Below are 5,960 nucleotides of genomic sequence, written 5' to 3' on the forward strand. Positions count from 1 at the left end.
GTCACTTAAACCACCGCTAGGATAAACCGTGACAAGGACCCGTATATTATTCTCTTAGACGACAGGTGCCAGGACCTAAATTGTTTAAACAACCTCCACCACCGAAAGATGCTGAAGTTAGTATACACCCCCAATATCATACCAACCAATCAGAAGACAGTCGAACCTTATAAAACTATCGACAAGGCATTCACACGGAGATTGTCCGTAAAACCTCCATCACGACCATATCAAGATTCTCTCAACAAACTCCAACATGACCACATCAGGATTCTTCCAAAAACTCCATCACGACCACACCAGCATTATCATCGAGACCCACCAACACTCAGCGCAGGAGACTGTCTACTACTACAGAACTCTCTACAGTTCAACACCAACCAGGTCTACCTCTATCAAGTTAGAGTAGGCCGCATCCCAGCAACATTGCCGCAGCAGCGTAGTGGGCCTTGAAACTCCCCGTGAAGCTTGACCCGTGAAACTCCCCGAGCGTGTTGCAGTGTTCGGGACGCAACATTGTGTTTTTCTTAATGTATTTGTGTATTATGTATTTATTTGTATGAAGATTGTACTTATTCCTCATTTGGAGAAGCGAAACAAGGATTGTGACAAGAATTATGAAATGTACTTGTTGTAGATTCAAAGGTTAGAAAAACGAACGCAGTGCTTCACGTATTCAGTGTAAGAGTAAATTTTAATTATTAAAATTTAATTAATTTCCATCGTGGAACAAATCCCAGACTTAGCAGACCCGTTAGAGTCTTCTAACAGTCAGATACCAAGTGTTGACTTATTTCATGTTCGGTATTTTCCATTTTATCCGTTTACGTTACACCTTTGCAAACTGTTCTTTATTTCAAACTGTTCCAGGTCACTGGACACGAGGCATTCTTTAGCGCCTAATCTTAGAAAGCAAGCAACAGCTCTTAGGATTTAATTGACAATGGGTCTGTAAAAGAAAGGACTGTAGCGACCATCATTCTCGTCCTCGCCACCAGATGGATTCCGCCTTCGGGGACTTTCCCGTAAGTCCTCAGAAAACTCCCAGTTCCTATATATATAACGTCCCGTCTTCCCAATAGTATCCCCAGTGCCTAAGGCAGGACCTACGATTCTCGCTTTGACCTGCGTAGGTAACGGACGTGTCCTAAACCATCGCCTAATTGTGAGAGTAAACTTCTAAAGTGCGAAAACCTCTAACGTAGTACGTAGTGCATAGTAAAAGAAAACCCAACCCACAGTGTAGTGAAAAACGAACAATATAGAAGCCACGTCAAACATCCAAGGAGACACTCTCCAGTCACCAACCGTAATAGCACAAACTTATGCACCCGTAACCGGAAAAAAAATAGAAATTCACAGACATCGATGACATCATCGATTATCTAAGGGAAAAGAAAGCCACACTGACAAACGCACCATACACCAGCACCTTTGCTGATGAAATAGCAAAAGTAAAAAGGTATACACACAGAAAGTTTAAACCTAATATATCGCCAATACAAAGAACTCGACAGCCAAAAATAAAAGCAATGACTCCCATGAAGAAAGACATGAAGCCCATCACCGACAACCAGGAAGAACTTTTAAAAATAATAAAAGAATTAACACAAACGGTAGAGACGCTGAAAAAACAATTAGCAGAGGAAAAAATAAAAAAGCAAGTCAGAAGCGACACAGCATAGAGCTTCTACTACCGAGCCAGTCAAAGAGGAAAATTCAGTTCAGAAAAAGGGAACAAACACAACAGAAGAGCACAGCCGCACCACCAACCAAGACAGCACGGAAAACAAGGATCCTCAAGAATGGTCAACTGTAACCTCAAAGCCGAAGAGATCCTGACCCAGCCAAGCCATGACGAAGCCATCGTCATCAAACGTTTATACATCTTCCACGCCGAAGACACCAGGACCCGAACCTTCCAGACCAACATCCTCAAGGCCGGTACTACAGTACCTCCCAACATATCATCAAGGAAAGAGCACGAAGCCACCCCTAATCACGGTAATCGATATGGCTCCTAAAATGATTTTAGATCTACTAAAAAAAGCAACGCCGAACTTTATCATTAAAATAATTAATAATAGCAAACAACTAGTATACGTTGACACCATCAACGCACACGAATCGGCTTGCGAAACACTAAAAACGCACGAGATTCTATATTTCTCGTACACCCCTGAAGGTACGACCACGTAAAAGAAATTCGAAACAACGAAATCTGTTCTAAATGGAAGAGAGCTTCCAATATTTATTGTACAACTGTCTCCTGACAGTAAAACCGAGAGCCTTAAACAAGTTAAGGTAGTTCGACACTCCCTGGTCCACTGGGAGAAAATAATTACAGAAGACCGAATTCAATGCAGAAGGTGTCAACGCATAGGCCATATAGCATTAAACTGCAACCTAATACCTCCCAACATATCATCAAGGAAAGAGCACGAAGCCACCCCTAATCACGGTAATCGATATGGCTCCTAAAATGATTTTAGATCTACTAAAAAAAGCAACGCCGAACTTTATCATTAAAATAATTAATAATAGCAAACAACTAGTATACGTTGACACCATCAACGCACACGAATCGGCTTGCGAAACACTAAAAACGCACGAGATTCTATATTTCTCGTACACCCCTGAAGGTACGACCACGTAAAAGAAATTCGAAACAACGAAATCTGTTCTAAATGGAAGAGAGCTTCCAATATTTATTGTACAACTGTCTCCTGACAGTAAAACCGAGAGCCTTAAGCAAGTTAAGGTAGTTCGACACTCCCTGGTCCACTGGGAGAAAATAATTAGAGAAGACCGAATTCAATGCAGAAGGTGTCAACGCATAGGCCATATAGCATTAAACTGCAACCTAAAATATTGATGCGTAAAATGTAACTCGCCCCACAATCCTGGAGAATGTCCATGAACAAATTCGGCCACCGATCAACCGTACTGCGTAAATTGTAAAAGTTTCGGACACCCAGCGTCGTACAGGGGCTGCCCAAAGCTTCTAGAGATTAAACAAAAAATACAGAAGAAAGAAGAAAATATGGAAAGAGAGAAGCAAAGGAAAAGACAATTATTCAATAAAACAATAAACCCAGCCATATCGTGCAGCGACCAACTCGAAGGAGAACAGACAAACACACTAGTATAATCCCATACCCGACCAGACGCACAAGGCTATCCCATTCAAACCATACCACAAACACCACAAACCTCACAGCCCTCATTTCTAGAAGAAATAAGACGCATGACAGACTCCATCAACACACAGATCAGAATCATCGCTGAAAGCGCTGAGGCTAACTCAAACAAAATTAACATCTTAGCAGAATCATTAGGCATCGATCTAGAATGAACAATCAACACCACCCTACCCAACATTCTCAAACGCCGAATAAACTAACTCTCAAATACCTACACATAATCCACATCAACGTAAACTCCATTATCACGAACGAAAGAGGCGCATCTCTTCAGGACTGTCTCAACTCCTATAATTCAGACATAGTCCTACTTTCTGAAATAAAACTAAACTCCAGACACGTGGTAAAATTCAAAAATTACAACTTCGTCAGAACCGACAGACTCAACGCTAATCAAGCTGGAGGGACAGGAATCATAATAAGAGACAACCTCAGATACAAACAAACAGCCACATACAAACCAATCATGCAATAGCTAACAAAACACTCGAAACAACAACTATTGAAATCGAACTACAAAATTCATACAAACTCTTCATAATAACCGGTTATGCAGCAAATAGCGGCAGGAAAGATTTCATACAGGACCTCAACTGCCTATTCAAATTCCTCAATCTAAACGCAAATAAGTTTTACATATTAGCTGGAGACCTCAACGCAAAACACCATACCTGGTCTAACACCATAAATAACGACCGAGGAGTAGGTCTTAACAAATGGATCATGGAAATCTCCACGACATACCGTATCTCTCTCCGCAACACAGTAGTGCCCTCATTCCCGAAAAGCAGCGCCTTCATAGACCTGTGCATTGCTGGCAGCCGTATTAAATTCCACGGCACAAAAAGTCCCCGAACAATTGAATCATTCGAATACGACAGTGACCATAGGGCAATTAAAATACAGGTATCAATCCCAGCGGCTGAACGCTCTCCAAATCGACGAACAAATAGACACAGTTAGGTACAATTACCGTAAAGCCGACTGGAACAAATTTCAAAAACTCCTCATAAACACGAACGACTTGGACATCCCAAACGATAGGGACCTCTCAATAAACGAAATAGAACATCTGATCGATAAGCTAATCCATAATATAAATACGGCAATAGATCGTTCAATCCCTCGCATCGTAACAAGGCAAAGCTCTACAGATAAATACATCCCACCTCGAATCGAACAACTTCGCATACAAGAGAGCCAACTCCTCACACGCCTAAACAGACTAACAAAACCAGAGAATTACACACCAGACAACAACCACCTCGTTGCATCACTCAAAGACACCCTCAAAATCATCCGTTACGAACTGATTAAGGCCTTCAACGAGTCAACCAATAACTATTGGAAAAACCTAGTCTCAAATATATCACCGCGTCACCCAGGAAACTTCTTCCCAACAATAAGTAGAATTTTCCGAGCCAAAGAAACCAACCACATAGAAACGCTCAAAATCAGTAAGTCAGAAGCGCATCTCCTGCAGAGAACTAACATACCACGCAACCCTCATCAAATAGACAGTAACGGCAATACTCACATCACAGACACACAACAAATATTACAAATCCTAGGCACCTACTTCGAATCAGTACACACACAAAACAAACACATGGGAAAGGCTCGACTCTATAATATTATCGAACAAAAAACACGATCGCTAGAACACGAAATACTCCGAGGCAAATTTGACAAGGGGGCCATATGTACATTTGAAAATACAAACATCGCGGGCAACCCAAACGAACAACGCACACCCACGTCACTTCAGAGAAACGCCAACGAATGCGTTGGTGCGATCTTCATAGATCTCGAAAAAGCCTTCGACACCGTCTGGTTAGATCGACTCCTATTTAAACTTTTAAAAAAGAAATTTCCTCATTATCTCGTCAAATTAATCTGGAACATGCTCCATGATAAAAAAATTCATCGTCGCATGCAAGACCACAATGTCTACGAATACGTTTCCAATAAAGAGCGGTCTCCAACAAGGCACCGTCAACTCCCCCATCCTGTTTAATATATTCATAAGTGACCTTCTCTGCATATTCGGACTAAATGACGATCACACCATGTACGCAATTGCTTTTGCTGATGATCTTCTCGTATATTCCAAAAACAGCAAACCTTCTGTTATAAAAACTAAACTTCAAAACACCTTCTCAAAGATCCAAGACTATTTACATACTTGGAAGCTAAAAATCGACACTGGCAAATGCGAAACATTATTATTCCGACCATCAATATCACCAGCTTCAATCGCAAACTACGACGTACCTAAACACGCGAGACTTTTTCAATTACACGACAGTAACAACCGACAGAATATCATCGCTAACAAACAAGTAGTCCGATACCTAGGCATACTCCTCGACTTCAAACTGAACTTTAATAAACGCATAGAAACACAAATAAACAAAGCACAGAAATATTTCTACAGCCTTAATGGATTATTTTTTTCAAAAAACGTAAACACAAACACGAAAATAATATGTTACAAATCACTAATTCGTCCCATATTGACATACGGCTGCCCTATATGGTTCAATATTCCGTCACACACAATGGAGAAAATAAGAATATTCGAACGCAAGTGCCTCAGAGCCTGCCTAGGATAATACAGAACCCCAGAATCTATCTACAAAAAGCAAATCAGAAATGACCTATTATATAATGAAGCAAAAATAATACGGATAGACCTATTGGTGTTAAAACTAATCCGCAACCACTAGGCAAATAATAGAAGTGTAAAAAGCAATA

Source organism: Eufriesea mexicana, unplaced genomic scaffold (assembly GCF_001483705.2).
Source record: "Eufriesea mexicana isolate 0111107269 unplaced genomic scaffold, ASM148370v2 scaffold1447, whole genome shotgun sequence".
Lineage (NCBI taxonomy): Eukaryota > Metazoa > Arthropoda > Insecta > Hymenoptera > Apidae > Eufriesea > Eufriesea mexicana.